The sequence below is a fragment of the Schistocerca americana genome, chromosome 7, assembly GCF_021461395.2.
Source record: "Schistocerca americana isolate TAMUIC-IGC-003095 chromosome 7, iqSchAmer2.1, whole genome shotgun sequence".
Taxonomy (NCBI): domain Eukaryota; kingdom Metazoa; phylum Arthropoda; class Insecta; order Orthoptera; family Acrididae; genus Schistocerca; species Schistocerca americana.
Window position 1 is genome coordinate 7,073,861 of NC_060125.1, and position 20,853 is coordinate 7,094,713.

Genomic DNA, 20,853 nt, shown 5'->3' on the forward strand with positions numbered 1-20,853 from the left:
TAAATGGAAAATGCACAATGATGACCTAAGTACAAGAAGACTGACTCTTCTTACTGACTATGTTTTGAACCATTCCTGTGACACTAGTTATAGATTCCGATGCTTCACTACAGGTTTCCTGTATCATTCTGACCTTCTTATTGACGATGAAACACAGAAATTTCATCAGAAATAAATACAAAAGGCACAATGCCGAATTAAGTGCAAGTAGACAGACACTTATTAGTGTCTACGTTTTGAACCATTCCTGTGACACTAGTTATAGACTCCGATGCTTCACTCTTGGTATACTGTATCCCTTGGAACTTATTATTGACGATGAAACACAGAAATTGCATCGGAATTGAATACAAGAGGCACAATGCCGACTTAAGCAAAAGAAGTCAGACTCTTCTTACTGTCTATGTTTTGAACCATTCCTGTGACGCTAGTTATAGATTCCGATGCTTCACTCCAGGTTTACTGTATCCCTTGGACCTTCTTATTGACGTTGAAACACAGAAATTGCATCGGAATTAAATACAAAAGGCACAATACCGACTTAAGTACAAGAAGACTGACTCATCTTACTGACTATGTTTTGCACCATTCCTGTGACACTAGTCATAGATTCCGATGCTTCATTTCAGGATAACTGTATCCCTCTGACCTTCTTATTGACGATGAAACACAGAAATTGCGTCGGAATTAAATACAAAAGGCACAATGCCGAATTAAGTACAAGAAGACTGACTTATCTCACTGTCTATGCTTTGAACCAATCCTGTGACACTAGTTCTGGATTCCGATGCTTCACTCCAGGTTTACTGTATGCCTTGGACCTTCTTATTGACGATGAAACACAGAAATTGCATCGGAATTAAATACAAAAGCACAATGCCGACTTAAGTAAAAGAGACGGACTCTTCCTACTGTCTATATTTTGAACCATTCCTGTGACACTAGTTATAGATTCCGATGCTACACTCCTGGTTTACTGTATCCCTTGGACCTTCTTATTGACGTTGAAACACAGAAATTGCATCGTAATTTAATAGAAAACGCACAATGCCGGCTTAAGTACAAGAAGACTGACTCTTCAGACTGACTATGTTTTGAACAAATCCTGTGACACTAGTTATAGTTTCCGATGCTTCTCTTGAGGTTTACTGTATCCCTTGGACATACCTATTGACGATGAGACACAGAAATCGCATCGGAATTAAATACAAAAAGCACAATGCCGGCTTATGTACAAGAAGACTGAATCTTCCAACTCTCTATGTTTTGATCCGTCCCTGTGACACTAGTTATAGATTCCTATGCTTCATTCCATGTTAACTGTATCCCTTGGACCTTCTTATTGACGATGAAACACAGAAATTGCATCGGAGTTAAATACAAAAGGCACAATACCTACTAAAGTACAAGAAGACTGTCTCTTCTTACTGACTATGTTTTGAACCATTCCTGTGACACTAGTTATAGATTCCGATGCTTCACTTCAGGTTTACTGTATCCCATGGACCTTCGTATTGACGATGAAACACAGAAATTGCATCGGAATTAAATACAAAAGGCACAATGCCGACATAAGTAAAAGAAGTCTGACCCTTCTTACTGTCTGCGTTTTGAACCATTCCTGTGACACTATTTATGGATTCCGATGCTTTACTCCTGGTTTACTGTATCCCTTGGACCTTCTTATTGACGTTGAAACACAGAAATTGCATCGTAATTTAATAGAAAACGCACAATGCCGGCTTAAGTACAAGAAGACTGACTCTTCATATTGACTATGTTTTGAACAAATCCTGTGACACTAGTTATAGTTTCCGATGCTTCTCTTGAGGTTTACTGTATCCCTTGGACATTCCTATTGACGATGAGACACAGAAATCGCATCGGAATTAAATAGAAAAAGCACAATGCCGGCTTATGTAAAAGAAGACTGACTCTTCCTACTCTCTATGTTTTGAACCATTCCTGTGACACTAGTTTTTTATTCCGATGCTTCACGTGAGGTTTACTGTATCCCTCGGACATTCTTATGGACGATGAAACACAGAAATTGCATCGGAATGAAATACAAAAGGCACAATGCCGAATTAAGTACAAGAAGACTGAATCTTCCAACTCTCTATGTTTTGAACCATTCGTGTGACACTAGTTATAGATTCTGATGCTTCACTTCAGGTATACTGTATCCATCTGACCTTCTTATTGACGATGAAACACAGAAATTGCATCGGAATTAAATAGAAAAGGCACAATACCGACTTAAGTACAAGAAGACTGACTCTTCCTACTGTCTATGATTTGAACCATTCCTGTGACACTAGTTATAGATTCCGATGCTTCACTTCTGGCATACTGTATCACTTGGACCTTCTTATTGACGATGAAACACACTAATTGCATCGGAATTAAATTTAATAGGCACAATGCCGACTTAAGTACAAGAAGACTGACTCTTCTTACTGACTATGTTTTGAACCATTCCTGTGACACTAGTTATAGATTCCGATGCTTCACTTCAGGTTTAATGTATCCCTCTGACCTTCTTATTGACGATGAAACACAGAAATTGCATCGGAATTAAATATAAAAGGCACAATGCCGACTTAAGTACATGTAGTTTGACTTCTCCCACTGTCTATGCTTTGAACGATTCCTGTGACACTAGTTGTAGATTCCGATGGTTCATTTCAGGTTTACTGTATCCCTTGGACCCTCTTATTGACAATGAAACAAAGAAATTTCATCGGAATTAAATACAAAAGCCACAATGCCGACTTAAGTACAAGAAGACTGACTCTTTCAACTGTCTATGTTTTGAACCGTTCCTGTGACACTAGTTATAGATTCCGATGCTTCACTTCAGGTTTACTGTATCCCTCTGACCTTCATATTGACGATGAAACACAGAAATTGCATCGGAATGAAATAGAAAAGTCACAATGCTGACTTAACTACAAGAAGACAAACTCTTCTTACTGACAATGATATGCACCATTCCTGTGACACTAGTTATAGATTCCGATGCTTAACTTCAGGATTACTGTATCCCACTGACCTTCTTAGAGACGATGAAACACAGTAATTGCATCGGAATTAAATACAAAAAGCACAATGCCGACTAAAGTACAAGAATACTGACTCATCTCACTGTCTATGTTTTGATCCGTCCCTGTGACACTAGTTATAGATTCCTATGCTTCACTCCATGTTAACTGTATCCCTTGGACCTTCTTATTCACGATGAAACACAGAAATTGCATCGGAGTTAAATACAAAAGGCACAATACCAACTAAAGTACAAGAATACTGTCTCTTCTTACTGACTATGTTTAGAACCATTCCTGTGACACTAGTTATAGATTCCGATGCTTCACTTCAGGTTTACTGTATCCCATGGACCTTCGTATTGACGATGAAACACAGAAATTGCATCGGAATTAAATACAAAAGGCACATTGCCGACATAAGTAAAAGAAGTCTGACCCTTCTTACTGTCTGTGCTTTGAACCATTCCCGTGACACTATTTATGGATTCCAATGCTTCACTCCAGGTATACTTTATCCCTTAGACCTTCTTATTGACGATGTAACACAGAAATAGCATCAGAATTAAATAGAAAATGCACAATGATGACTTAAGTACAAGAAGACTGACTCTTCTTACTGACTATGTTTTTAACCATTCCTGTGACACTAGTTATAGACTCCGATGCTTCACTCCTGGTTTGCTGTATCCCTTGGACCATCTTATTGACTATGAAACACAGAAATTGCATCGGAATTAAATACAAAAGACACAATACCGACTTAAGCACAAGACGACTGTCTCTTCTTACTGACTATGTTTTGAACCATTCCTATGACACTAGTTATAGATTCCGATGCTTCACTCCAGGTTTACTGTATCCCTCGGACCCTCTTATTGACGATGTAAAACAGAAATTGCATCGGAATTAAATACAAAAGGCACAATACCGACTTAAGTACAAGAAGACTGACTCTTCTTACTGACTATGATTTGCACCATTCCTGTGACACTAGTCATAGATTCCGTTGCTTCACTTCAGGATTATTGTATCCCTCTGACCTTGTTATTGACGATGAAACACAGAAATTGCATTGGAATTAAATACAAAAGGCACAATGCCGACTAAAGTACAAGAAGACTGACTCTTCTTACTGTCTATGTTTTGAACCATTCCTGTGACACTAGTTATAGATTCCGATACTTCACTCCAGGTTACTGTATCCCTTGGACCTTCTTAATGACGATGAAACACAGAAATTGCATCGGAAATTAATACAATAGGCACAATGCCGACTTAAGTACAAGAAGACTGACTGTTCTTACTGACTACGTTTTGAACCATTCCTGTGACACTAGTCATAGATACCGATGCTTAACTTCAGGATTACTGTATCCCACTGACCTTCTTATTGAGGATGAAACACAGAAATTGCATCGGAATTAAATTCAAAAGGCACAATGCCGATTTAAGTACAAGAAGACTGACTCTTCTTATTGACTACGCTTTGAACCATTCCTGTGACACTAGTTATAAATTCCGATGCTTCACTTCAGGTTTACTGTATCCCTCGGACCTTCTTATTGACGATGAAACACCGAAAATGCATCGCAATTAAATAGAAAAGGAACAATACCCACTTAACTACAAGAAGACTGACTCTTCTTACTGACTATGTTTTGAACCATTCCTGTGACACTAGTTATAGTTTCTGAAGCTTAACTTCAGGATTGCTGTATCCCACTGACCTTCTTAGTGACGATGAAACACAGAAATTGCATCGGAATTAAATTCAAAAGGCACAATGCCGATTTAAGTACAAGAAGACTGACTCTTCTTACTGACTATGTTTTGAACCATTCCTGTGACACTAGTTATAGATTCTGATGTTTCACTTCAGGTTTACTGTATCCCTTGGACCTTCTTATTGGCGATGAAACACAGAAATTGTATCAGAATGAAATACAAAAGGCATAATGCCGACTTAAGTACAAGAAGACTGACTCATCTTACTGTCTATGTTTTGAAACATTCCTGTGACACTAGTTATAGATTCCTATGCTTCACTCCAGGTTTACTGTATCCCTTAGACCTCCATATTGACGATGAAACACAGAAATTGCATCGGAATTAAATACAAAAGGCACAATGCCGACTTAAGTACAAGAAGACTGGCTCTTCTTACTGTCTATGTTTTGAACAATTCCTGTGTCACTAGTTATAGATTCCGATGCTTCGCTTCAGATTTACTGTATGCCTCTGACGTTCTTACTGACGATGAAACACAGAAATTGCGTTGGTATTAAATACAAGAGGCACAATGGCGATTTAAGTACAAGAAGACTGACTCATCTTACTGTCAATGTTTCGAACCATTATTGTGTTACTAGTTATACATTCTGATGCTTCACTCCAGGTTTACTGTATACCTTGGACCTTCTTATTGACGATAAAACACAGAAATTGCATCGGAATTAAATACAAAATCACAATGCCGACTTAAGTACAAGAAGACTGACTCATCTTACTGTCTACGTTTAGAACCATTTCTGTGACACTAGTTATAGATTCCGATGCTTCACACCAGGTCTACTGTATACCTCGGACCTTCTTATTGACGATGAAACACAGAAATTGCATCGGAATTAAATACAAAAGCACAATGCCGACTTAAGTACAAGAAGACGGACTCTTCTTATTGCCTATGTTTGAACCATTCCTGTGACACTAGTTATATATTCCGATGCTTCACTTCAGGTTTACTGTATCCCTCTGACCTTCTTATTGACGATAAAACACAGAAATTGCATCGGAATTAAATACAAAACGCACAATGCCGACTTAAGTAGAAGAACACTTACTCTTCTTAGTGTCTATGATTTGAACCATACCTCTGACACTAGTTATAGATTCCGATGCTTCACTCCGGGTTTACAGTATCCCTTGGACCTTCTTACTGACGATGAAACACAGATATCACATCGTAATTAAATAGAAAAGGCACATTGCCGACTTAAGCACAAGAAGACTGACTCTTCAGACTGACTATATTTTGAACAATTCCTGTGACACTAGTTATAGATTCCGATGCTTCACTTCAGGTTTACTGTATCCCTTGGACCTTCCTATTGACGAAGAGACACAGAAACGGCATCGGAATTAAATAGAAAAAGCACAATGCCGACTTAAGTACAAGAAGACTGACTCTTCCTACTCTCTATGTTTTGAACCACTCCTGTGACTCTAGTTATAGATTCTGATGCTTTCTTCAGGTTTACTGTATCACTTGGACCTTCGTATTGGCGATGAAACACAGAAATTGCATCGGAATTAAATACAAAATGCACAATGCCGACTTAAGTACAATAAGACTGACTCATCTTACTGTCTATGTTTTGAACCATTTCTGTGACACTAGTTATAGAATCCGATGCTTCAGTCCAGATTTACTGTATCCCTTAGACCTTCATATTGACGATGAAACACAGAAACTGCATCGGAATTAAATACAAAAGGCACAATGCCGACTGAAGTACAAGAAGACTGATTCTTCTTACTGACTATGATTCGAACAATTCCTGTGACACTAGTTATAGATTCCGATGCTTCACTCCAGGTTTACTGTATACCTTGGAACTTCTTATTGACGATGAAACACAGAAATTGCATCGCAATTAAATACAAAATCACAATGCCGACGTAAGTACAAGAGGACGGAATCTTCTTACTGTCTATGTTTTGAACCATTCCTGTGACACTAGTTATAGATTCAGATGCTTCACTCCTGGTTTACTGTATCTTTTGGACCTTCTTGCTGACGATGAAACACAGAAATTGCATCGTAATTAAATGAAAAGGCACAATGGAGACTTAAGTACAAGGAGACCGGCTCTTCAGACTGTCTATGTTTGAACAATTCCTGTGACGTTAGTTATAGATTCCGATGCTTCACTTCAGGTTTACTGTATCCCTCTGACCTTCTTATTGACGATGAAACACAGAAATTGCATCGGAATTAAATACAAAAGGCACAATGCCGACTTAAGTACATGTAGACTGACTTTTCCTACTGTCTATGCTTTGAACGAGTCCTGTGACACTAGATATAGATTCCGATGGTTCATTTCAGGTTTACTGTATCCCTTGGAACTTCTTATTGACAATGTAGCACAGAAATTGCATCGGAATTAAATACAAAAGGCACAATGCCGACTTAAGTACAAGAAGACTTACTCTTCCAACTGTCTATGTTTTGAACCGTTCGTGTGACACTAGTTATAGATTCCGATGCTACACTTTAATTTTACTGTATCCCTCTGACCTTCTTATAGCCGATGAAACACTAAAATTGCGTCAGAATTAAATACAAAAGGCACAATGCCGAATTAAGTACAAGAAGACTGACTCTTCTTACTGTCTATGTTTTGAACCATTCCTGTGACACTAGTTATAGACTCCTGTGCTTCACTCCTGGTTTACTGTATCCCTTAGACCTTCTTATTGACGATGAAACACAGAAATTGCATCGGAATTGAATACAAAAGGCACAATGCCGACTTAAGTAAAAGAAGTCTGACTCTTCTTACTGTCTATGTTTTGAACCATTCCTGTGACACTAGTTATAGATTCCGATGCTTCACTGCAGGTTTCCTGTATCCCTTCGACCTTCTTATTGACGATGAAACACAGAAATTGCATCGGAATTAAATACAAAAGGCACAATACCGACTTAAGTACAAGAAGACTGACTCTTCTTACTGACTATGTTTTGAACCATTCCTGTGACACTAGTCATTGATACCGATGCTTAACTTCAGGATAACTGTATCCCACTGACCTTCTTATTGACGATGTAACACAGAAATTGCATCGGAATTAAATACAAAAGGCACAATGCAGACTTAAGTACAAGAAGACTGACTCTTCTGAGAGTTTGTGTTTAGAACCATTCCTGTGACACTAGTTATAGATTCCGGTGCTTCACTCCAGGTTTACTGTATCCCTCTGACCTTCTTATTGACGATGAAACACAGAAATTGCATCGGAATTAAATAGAAAAGGCACAATACCGGCTTAGGTACAAGAAGACTGACTCCTCCTACTGTCTATGTATTGAACCATTCCTGTTACACTAGTTTTTTATTCCGATGCTTCACTTGAGGTTTACTGTATCCCTCAGACCTTCTTATGGACGATGAAACACAGAAATTGCATCAGAATGAAATTTAAAAGGCACAATGCCGACTTCAGTACAAGAAGACTGAGTCTTCCATCTCTCTATGTTTTGAAACATTCCTGTGACACTAGTTGTAGATTCCGACGCTTCACTTCAGGTTTACTGTATCCCTCTGACCTTCTTATTGACGATAAAACACAGAAATTGCATCGGAATTAAATACAAAAGGCACAATGCCTACTGAAGTACAAGAAGACTGACTCTTCTTACTGACTATGTTTTGAACCATTCCTGTGACACTAGTTATAGATACCAATGCTTCACTTCAGGTTTACTGTGTCCCTCTGACCTTCTTATTGACGATAAAATACAGAAATTACATCGGAATTAAATACAAAAGAAGCAATGCTGACTTAAGTACAAGAAGACTACCTCTTCTTACTGTCTATGTTTTGAACCATTCCTGTGACACTACTTATTGATTCCGATGCTTCACTTCAGATTTACTGTATCATTCTGACGTTCATATTGACGATGAAACACAGAAATTGCGTCCGTATTAAATACAAAAGGCACAATGCCGATTTAAGTACAAGAAGACTCACTCATCTTACTGTCTATGTTTTGAACCATTCCTGTGACACTAGTTATAGATTCCGATGCTTCACTCCAGGTTTACTGTATACCTTGGACCTTCTAATTGACGATAAAACACAGAAATTGCATCGGAATTAAATACAAAAGCACATTGCCGACTTAAGTACAAGAAGACTGACTCATTTTACTGTCTATGTTTTGAACCATTTCTGTAACTCTAGTTATGGATTCCGATGCTTCACTCCAGGTTTACTGTATACCTTGGTCCTTCTTGTTGACGATGAAACACAGACATTGCATCGGAATGAAATACAAAAGCACAATGCCGACATAAGTACAAGAAGACGGACTCTTCTTACTGACTATGTTTGAACCATTCCTGTGACACTAGTTATAGATTCCGATGCTTCACTTCAGGTTAACTGTATCCCTCTGACCGTCTTATTGACAATAAAACACAGAAATTACATCAGAATTAAATACAAAAGGCATAATGCCGACTTAAGTACAAGAAGACTGACTCTTCTTACTGTCTATGTTTTGAACCATTCGTGTGACGCTAGTTATAGATTCCGATGCTTCACTTCAGATTTACTGTATCCCTCTGAAGTTCTTATTGACAATGAAACATAGAAATTGCGTCGGAATTAAATACAAAAGGCACAATGCCGAATTAAGTACAAGAAGACTGACTCATCTCACTGTCCACGTTTTGAACCAATCCTGTGGCACTAATTATAGATTCCGATGCTTCCCTCCAGGTTTACTGTATACCTTGGACCTTCTTATTGACGATGAAACACAGAAATTGCATCGGAATTAAATACAAAAGCACAATGCCGACATAAGTACAAGAAGACGGACTCTTCTTACTCTCTATGATGTGAACCACTCCTGTGACACTAGTTATAGATCCGATGCTTCACTCCTGGTTTACTGTATCCTTTGGACCCTCTTGCAGACGATGAAACACAGAAATTGCATCGTAATTAACTTGAAAAGGCACAATGCCGACTTAAGTACAAGAAGACTGACTCTTCAGACTGACTATGTTTTGAACAATTCCTGTGACACTAGTTATAGATTCCGATGCTTCACTACAGGTTTACCGTATACCGTGGACCTTCTTATTGACGGGATGAAACACAGAAATTGCATCGGAATTAAATACAAAAGCACAATGCCGACGTAAGTACAAGAAGACGGACTCTTCTTACTGTCTATATTTTGAACCATTCCTGTGACACTAGTCATAGATTTCGATGCTTCACTCATGGTTTACTGTATCCTTTGGACCTTCTTGCTGACGATGAAACACAGAAATTGCATCGTAATTAAATAGAAAAGTCACAATGCCGACTTAAGTACAAGAAGACCGACTCGTCAGACTGACAATGTTTTGAACAATTCCTGTGACACTAGTTATAGATTCCGATACTTCACTTCAGGTTTACTGTATCCCCTAGACCTTCTTATTGACGATGAAACACAGAAATTGCATCGGAATTAAATACAAAAGGCACAATACCGACATAAGTACAAGAAGACTGTCTCTTCTTACTGACTATGTTTTGAAACATTCCTGTGACACTAGTTATAGTTTCCGATGCTTCACTCTAGCTTTACTGTATCCTTTGGACCTTCTTATTGACGATGAAACACAGAAAATGCATCTTAATTAAATACAAAATGCACAATGCCGACGTAAGTAAAAGAAGTCTGACTCTTCTTACTGTCTGTGTTTTGAACCATTCCTATGACACTAGTTATAGATTCCGATGCTTCACTCCAGGTTTACTGTATCCCTTAGACCTTCGTATTGACGATGAAACACAGAAATTGCATCAGCATTAAATACAAAGGGCACAATGCCGAATTAAGTAAAAGAAGACTGACTCCTCTTACTGACTATTTTTTGTACCATTCCTGTGACACTAGTTATAGACTCCGATGCTTCACTCCTGGTTTACTGTATCCCTTGGACCTTCTTATTGACGATGAAACACAGAAATTGCATCGAATTTAAATACAAAAGACATAATACCGACTTAAGTACAAGAAGACTGTCTCTTCTTACTGACTATGTTCTGAACCATTCCTGTGACACAAGTTATAGATTCCGATGCTTCACTCCAGGTTTACTGTATCCCTTGGACCTACTTATTGACGATGACACACAGAAATTGCATCGGAACTAAATACAAAAGACACTATGCCGACTTAAGTACAATAAGACTGACTCTTCTTACCAAATATTTTTTGAACCATTCCTGTGACACTAGTCATAGATACCGATGATTAACTTCAGGATTACTGTATCCCACTGACCTTCTTATTGACGATGAAACACAGAAATTGCATCGGAATTAAATACAAATGGCACAATACCGACTAAAGTACAAGAAGACTGACTCTTCTTACTGTCTATGTTTAGAACCATCCCTGTGACACTAGTTATAGATTCCGATGCTTCACTTCAGGTTTATTGTATCCCTTGGACCTTCTTATTGTCGATGAAACACAGAGATTGTATCGGAATTAAATAAAAAATTCACAATGCCGACTTAAGTACAAGAAGACTGACTTTTCCTACTGTCTATGCTTTGAACGATTCCTGTGACACTAGATATAGATTCCGATGGTTCATTTCAGGTTTACTGTATCCCTTGGAACTTCTTATTGACAATGTAGCACAGAAATTGCATCGGAATTAAATACAAAAGGCACAATGCCGACTTAAGTACAAGAAGACTGACTCTTCCAACTGTCTATGTTTTGAACCGTTCGTGTGACACTAGTTATAGATTCCGATGCTTCACTTCAATTTTACTGTATCCCTCTGACCTTCTTATAGACGATGAAACCCAAAAATTCGTCAGAATTAAATACAAAAGGCACAATGCCGAATTAAGTACAAGAAGACTGACTCTTCTTACTGTCTATGTTTTGAACCATTCCTGTGACACTAGTTATAGACTCCTGTGCTTCACTCCTGGTTTACTGTATCCCTTAGACCTTCTTATTGACGATGAAACACAGAAATTGCATCGGAATTGAATACAAAAGGCACAATGCCGACTTAAGTAAAAGAAGTCTGACTCTTCTTACTGTCTATGTTTTGAACCATTCCTGTGACACTAGTTATAGATTCCGATGCTTCACTGCAGGTTTCCTGTATCCCTTCGACCTTCTTATTGACGATGAAACACAGAAATTGCATCGGAATTAAATACAAAAGGCACAATACCGACTTAAGTACAAGAAGACTGACTCTTCTTACTGACTATGTTTTGAACCATTCCTGTGACACTAGTCATTGATACCGATGCTTAACTTCAGGATAACTGTATCCCACTGACCTTCTTATTGACGATGAAACACAGAAATTGCATCGGAATTAAATACAAAAGGCACAATGCAGACTTAACTACAAGAAGACTGACTCTTCTGAGAGTTTGTGTTTAGAACCATTCCTGTGACACTAGTTATAGATTCCGGTGCTTCACTCCAGGTTTACTGTATCCCTCTGACCTTCTTATTGACGATGAAACACAGAAATTGCATCGGAATTAAATAGAAAAGGCACAATACCGACTTAGGTACAAGAAGACTGACTCTTCCTACTGTCTATGTTTTGAACCATTCCTGTGACACTAGTTTTTTATTCCGATGCTTCACTTGAGGTTTACTGTATCCCTCAGACCTTCTTATGGACGATGAAACACAGAAATTGCATCAGAATGAAATTTAAAAGGCACAATGCCGACTTCAGTACAAGAAGACTGAGTCTTCCAACTCTCTATGTTTTGAACCATTCCTGTGACACTAGTTGTAGATTCCGATGCTTCACTTCAGGTTTACTGTATCCCTCTGACCTTCTTATTGACGATAAAACACAGAAATTGCATCGGAATTAAATACAAAAGGCACAATGCCTACTGAAGTACAAGAAGACTGACTCTTCTTACTGACTATGTTTTGAACCATTCCTGTGACACTAGTTATAGATACCAATGCTTCACTTCAGGTTTACTGTGTCCCTCTGACCTTCTTATTGACGATAAAACACAGAAATTACATCGGAATTAAATACAAAAGGAGCAATGCTGACTTAAGTACAAGAAGACTACCTCTTCTTACTGTCTATGTTTTGAACCATTCCTGTGACACTACTTATTGATTCCGATGCTTCACTTCAGATTTACTGTATCATACTGACGTTCATATTGACGATGAAACACAGAAATTGCGTCCGTATTAAATACAAAAGGCACAATGCCGATTTAAGTACAAGAAGACTCACTCATCTTACTGCCTATGTTTTGAACAATTCCTGTGACACTAGTTATAGATTCCGATGCTTCACTCCAGGTTTACTGTATACCTTGGACCTTCTTATTGACGATAAAACACAGAAATTGCATCGGAATTAAATACAAAAGCACATTGCCGACTTAAGTACAAGAAGACTGACTCATCTTACTGTCTATGTTTTGAACCATTCCTGTGACTCTAGTTATGGATTCGGATGCTTCACTCCAGGTTTACTGTATACCTTGGACCTTCTTGTTGACGATGAAACACAGAAATTGCATCGGAATTAAATACAAAAGCACAATGCCGACATAAGTACAAGAAGACTGACTCTTCTTACTGTCTATGTTTTGAACCATTCGTGTGACGCTAGTTATAGATTCCGATGCTTCACTTCAGATTTACTGTATCCCTCTGAAGTTCTTATTGACAATGAAACACAGAAATTGCGTCGGAATTAAATACAAAAGGCACAATGCCGAATTAAGTACAAGAAGACTGACTCATCTCACTGTCCACGTTTTGAACCAATGCTGTGGCACTAATTATAGATTCCGATGCTTCTCTCCAGGTTTACTGTATACCTTGGACCTTCTTATTGACGATGAAACACAGAAATTGCATCGGAATTAAATACAAAAGCACAATGCCGACATAAGTACAAGAAGACGGACTCTTCTTACTCTCTATGATGTGAACCACTCCTGTGACACTAGTTATAGATCCGATGCTTCACTCCTGGTTTACTGTATCCTTTGGACCCTCTTGCAGACGATGAAACACAGAAATTGCATCGTAATTAACTTGAAAAGGCACAATGCCGACTTAAGTACAAGAAGACTGACTCTTCAGACTGACTATGTTTTGAACAATTCCTGTGACACTAGTTATAGATTCCGATGCTTCACTACAGGTTTACCGTATACCGTGGACCTTCTTATTGACGGGATGAAACACAGAAATTGCATCGGAATTAAATACAAAAGCACAATGCCGACGTAAGTACAAGAAGACGGACTCTTCTTACTGTCTATATTTTGAACCATTCCTGTGACACTAGTCATAGATTTCGATGCTTCAGTCCTGGTTTACTGTATCCTTTGGACCTTCTTATTGACGATGAAACACAGAAAAAGCATCTTAATTAAATACAAAATGCACAATGCCGACGTAAGTAAAAGAAGTTTGACTCTTCTTACTGTCTGTGTTTCGAACCATTCCTATGACACTAGTTATAGATTCCGATGCTTCACTCCAGGTTTACTGTATCCCTTAGACCTTCGTATTGTCGATGAAACACAAAAATTGCATCAGCATTAAATACAAAGGGCACAATGCCAAATTAAGTAAAAGAAGACTGACTCCTCTTACTGACTATTTTTTGTACCATTCCTGTGACACTAGTTATAGACTCCGATGCTTCACTCCTGGTTTACTGTATCCCTTGGACCTTCTTATTGACGATGAAACACAGAAATTGCATCGAATTTAAATACAAAAGACATAATACCGACTTAAGTACAAGAAGACTGTCTCTTCTTACTGACTATGTTCTGAACCATTCCTGTGACACTAGTTATAGATTCCGATGCTTCACTCCAGGTTTACTGTATCCCTTGGACCTACTTATTGACGATGACACACAGATATTGCATCGGAACTAAATACAAAAGACACTATGCCGACTTAAGTAAATGAAGTCTGACTCTTCTTACTGTCTGTGTTTTGAACCATTCCTGTGGCACTACTTATGGATTCCGATGCTTCACTCCAGGTTTACTGTATCCCTTAGACCTTCTTATTGACGAGGAAACACAGAAATTGCATCAGAATTAAATACAAAAGGCACAATGCCGAATTAAGTACAAGAAGACTGACTCTTCTTACTGTCTATGCTTTTGAACCATTCCTGTGACACTAGTTATAGACTCCGGTGCTTCACTCCAGGTTAACTGTATCCCTTGGACCCTCTTATTGACGATCAAACACAGAAAATCCATCGGAGTTAAATACAAAAGGCACAATACCGACTTAATTACAAGAAGACTGACTCTTCTTACTGACTGTGTTTGGCACAATTCCTGTGACACTAGTCATAGATTCCGATGCTTCACTTCGGGAATACTGTATCCCTCTGACCTTTTATTGACGATGAAACACAGAAATTGCATCGGAATTAAATACAAATGGCACAATGCCGACTAAAGTACAAGAAGACTGACTCTTCTTACTGTCTATGTTTTGAACCATCCCTGTGACACTAGTTATAGATTCCGATGCTTCACTCCAGGTTTACTGTATCCCTTGACCCTTCTTATTGACGATGAAACACAGAAATTGCATCGGAATTAAATACAATAGGCACAATGCCATCTTAAGTACAATAAGACTGACTCTTCTTACCAAATATTTTTTGAACCATTCCTGTGACACTAGTCAAAGATACCGATGATTAACTTCAGGATTACTGTATCCCACTGACCTTCTTATTGACGATGAAACACAGAAATTGCATCGGAATGAAATGCAAAAGGCACGATGCCGACTTAGGTACAAGAAGACTGACTCTTCTTACTGTCTATGTTTAGAACCATCCCTGTGACACTAGTTATAGATTCCGATGCTTCACTTCAGGTTTATTGTATCCCTTGGACCTTCTTATTGTCGATGAAACACAGAGATTGTATCGGAATTAAATAAAAAATTCACAATGCCGACTTAAGTACAAGAAGACTGACTCTTCCTACTGTCAATGCTTTGAACCATTCCTGTGACACTAGTTATAGATTCCGATGCTTCACTCCAGGATTACTGAAACCCCTGGACCTTCTTATTGACGATGAAACACAGAAATTGCATCAGAATTGAATACAAAAGGCACAATGCCGACTAAAGTACAATAAGACTGACTCTTCTGACAGTCTATGTTTTGAACCATTCTTGTGACACTAGTTTTTTATTACGATACTTCACTTGAGGTTTACTGTATCCCTCGGACCTTCTTATGGACAATGAAACACAGAAATTGCATCGGAATGAAATTCAAAAGGCACAATGCCGACTTAAGTACAACAAGACTGACTCATCTTACTGTCTATGTTTTGAACCATTCCTGTGACACTAGTTATAGATTCCGATGCTTCACTTCATGTTTACTGTATCCCTCTGACCTTCTTATTGACGATGAAACACACAAATTGCATCGGAATTAAATACAAGAGGCACAATGCCGACTTAAGTACAAGGAGACTGAGTCTTCTTACTGACTATGTTTTGAACCATTACTGTGACACTGGTTATACATTCCGATGCTTCACTTTAGGGTTACTGTATCCCTCTGACCTTCTTATTGACGATGAAACACAGAAATTGCATCGGAATTAAATACAAAAGGCACAATGCCGACTTAAGTACATGTAGACTGACTTTTCCTACTGTCTATGATTTGAACCATTCGTGTGACACTAGTTATAGATTCCGATGCTTCACTTCAGGTTTACTGTATCCCTCTGACCTTGTTATTGACGATGAAACACAGAAATTGCATCGGAATTAGATAGAAAAGGCACAATGCCGACTTAACTACAAGAAGACTGACCCTTCTTACTGACTATGTTTTGAACCATTCCTGTGACACCAGTTATAGATTCTGATGCTTAACTTCAGGATTACTGTATCCCACTGACCTTCTTAGTGACGATTGAACACGGAAATTGCATCGGAATTAAATACAAAAAGCACAATGCCGAAAAAAGTACAAGAATACTGACTCATCTTACTGTCTATGCTTTGAACCGTCCCTGTGACACTAGTTATAGATTCCGATGCTTCACTCCAGGTTTACTGTATCCCTCTGACCTTCTTATTTCCGATGAAACACAGAAATCGCATCCGAACTAAATACAAAAGGCAAAAAGCCGAATTAAGTACAAGAAGACTGACTCATCTTACTGTCTATGTTTTGAACCATTCCTGTGACACTAGTTATAGACTCCGATGCTTTACTCCAGGTTTACTGTATCCCTTGGACATTCTTATTGACGATGAAACACAGAAATTGCATCGGAATTAAATACAATAGGCTCAATGCTGACTTAAGTAAAAGAAGTCTGACTCTTCTTACTGTCTGTGTTTTGAACCATTCCTGTGACACTAGCTATACATTCCGATGCTTCTATTCGGGTTTACTGTATCCCTCGGACCTTCTTAAGGACGATGAAACACAGAAATTGCATCGTAATGAGATACAATAGGCACAATGCCGACTTAAGTACAAGAAGACTGACTCTTCTTACTGACTATGTTTTGAACCATTCCTGTGACACTAGTTATAGATTCCGATGCTTCACTCCAGGTTTACTGTATCCTATGGACCATCTTATTGACGATGAAACACCGAAATTGCATCAGAATTAAATAGAAAATCTACAATGATGACTTAAGTACAAGAAGACTGACTCTTCTTACTGACTATGTTTTGAACCATTCCTGTGACACTAGTTATAGATTCCGATGCTTCAATTCAGGTTTCCTGTATCCCTCTGACCTTCTTATTGACGATGAAACACAGAAATTGCATCAGAATTAAATACAAAAGGCACAATGCCGAATTAAGTACAAGAAGACTGACTCTTCTTACTGTCTATGTTTTGAACCATTCCTGTGACACTAGTTATAGACTCCGATGCTTCACTCCTGGTTTACTGTATCCCTTGGACCTTCTTATTGACGATGAAACACAGAAATTGCATCGGAATTAAAAATAAAAGGCACAATGCCGACTTAAGTACAAGAAGACTGTCTCTTCTTACTGACTATGCTTTGTACCATTCCTGTGACACTAGTTATAGATTCCGATGCTTCACTCCAGGTTTACTGTATCCCTTAGACCTTCTTATTGACGATGAAACACAGTAATTGCATCGGAATTAGATACAAAAGGCACAATGCCGACTTAAGTAAAAGTAGTCTTACCCTTTTTACTGTCTGTGGTTTGAACCATTCCTGTGACACTAGTTATGGATTCCGATGCTTCACTCCAGGTTTACTGTATCCCTTAGACCTTCTTATTGACGATGAAACGCAGAAATTGCATCAGAATTAAATACAAAGGGCACAATGCCGAATTAAGTACAAGAAGACTGACTCTTCTTACTGTCTATGTTTTGAACCATTCCTGTGACACTAGTTATACACTCCGATGCTTCACTCCTGGTTTACTGTATCCCTTGGACCTGCTTATGGACGATGAAACACAGAAATTGCATCGGAATTGAATACAAGTGCACAATGCCGACGTAAGTAAAAGAAGTCTGACTCTTCTTACTGTCTATGTTTTGAACCATTCCTGTGACACTAGTTATAGATTCCGATGCTTCACTCCAGGTTTACTGTATCCCTTGGACCTTCTTATTGACGATGTAACACAGAAATTGCATCGGAATTAAATACAAAAGTCACAATACCGACTTAAGTACAAGAAGACTGACTCTTCTTACTGACTATGTTTGCACCATTCCTGTGACACTAGTCATAGATTTCGATGCTTCACTTCAGGATTACTGTATCCCTCTGACCTTGTTATTGACGGTGTAACACAGAAATTGCATCGGAATTAAATACAAAAGGCACAATGCCGACTAAAGTACAAGAAGACTGACTCTTCTTACTGTCTATGTTTTGAACCATCCCTGTGACACTAGTTATAGATTCCGATGCTTCACTCCAGGTTTACTGTATCCCTTGGACCTTCTTATTGACGATGAAACACAGAAATTGCATCGGAATCAATTACAATAGGCACAATGCCGACCTAAGTACCATAAGACTGACACTTCTTACTGACTATGTTTTGAACCATTCCTGTGACACTAGTCATAGATACCGAAGCTTAACTTGAGGATTACTGTATCCCACTTACCTTCTTATTGACGATGAAACACAGAAATTGCATCGGAATTAAATACAATAGGCACGATGCCGACATAGGTACAATAAGACTGACTCTTCTTACTGTCTATGCTTTGAACCATCCCTGTGACACTAGTTATAGATTCCGATGCTTCACTCCACGTTTACAGTATCCCTTGGACCTTCTTATTGACGATGAAACACAGAAATTGTATGGGAATTAAATACAAAAGTCACAATGCCGACTTAAGTACAAGAAGACTGACTCATCTTATTGACTATGTTTTGAACCATTCCTGTGACACTAGTTATACATTCCGATGCTTCACTTCAGGTTTACTGTATCGCTCGGACCCTCTTATTGACGATGAATCACAGAAATTGCATCGGAATTAAATACAAAAGGCACAATGCAGACTTAAGTACAAGAAGACTGACTCTTCTTACTGTCTATCTTTTGAACCATTCGTGTGACACTAGTTATAGACTCCGATGCTTCACTCCAGGTTTACTGTATCCCTTGGACCTTCTTATTGACGATGGCACAGAAATTGCATCGGAATTAAAAAGCAAAGGCACAATACCGACTTAAGTACAAGAAGACTGACTCTTCCTACTGTCTATGATTTGAACCATTCCTGTGACACTAGTTTTTTATTCCGATGCTTCACTTGAGGTCTACTGTATCCCTCGGACCTTCTTATGGACGTTGACACACAGAAATTGCATCGGAATGAAATTCAAAAGACACAATGCCGACATAAGTACAAGAAGATTGAGTCTTCCAACTCTCTATGTTTTGAACCATTCCTGTGACACTAGTTATAGATTCCGATGCATCACTTCAGGTTTACTGTATCCCTCTGACCTTCTTATTGACGATGAAACACACAAATTGCATCGGAATTAAATACAAGAGGCACAATGCTGACTTAAGTACAAGTAGACTGTCTCTTCTTACCGTTTATCTTTAGAACCATTCCTGTGACACTAGTTACAGATTCCGATGCTTCACTCCAGGTTTACTGTATCCCTTGGCCCTTCTTATTGACGATGAAACACAGAAATTGCATCAGAATTAAATACAAAAGGCACAATGCCGACTAAAGTACAAGAAGACTGACTCTTCTGACAGTCCATGTTTTGAACCATTCCTGTGACACTAGTTTTTTTTCCGATGCTTCACCTGAGGTTTACTGTATCTTTCGGACCTTCTTATGGACGATGAAACACAGAATTAGCATCGGAATGAAATTCAAAAGGCACAATGCCGACTTAAGTACAAGAAGACGGAGTCTTCCAACTCTCTATGTTTTGAACCATTCCTGTGACACTAGATATAGATTCCGACGCTTCACTTCAGGTTTACTGTATCCCTTTTGACCTTCCTTTTGACGATGAAACACAAATAATGCATCGGAATTAAATACAAGAGGCACAATGCCGACTTAAGTAAAAGAAGACTGAGTCTTTTTACTGACTATGTTTTGAACCATTCCTGTGACACTAGTTATAGATTCCGATGCTTCACTTCAGGGTTACTGTATCCCTCTGATCTTCGTATTGACGATGAAACACAGAAATTGCATCGGAATTAAATACAAAAGGCACAATGGCCACTTAAGTACATGTAGACTGACTTTTCCTACTGTCTATGTTTTGAACCATTTCTGTGACACTAGTTATAGATTCCGATGGTTCATTTCAGGGTTACTGTATCCCTTGGACCTTCTTATTGACGATGTAACACAGAAAATGCATCGGAATTAAATACAAAAGGCACAATACCGACCTAAGTACAAGAAGACTGACTCTTCAGACTGACTGTGA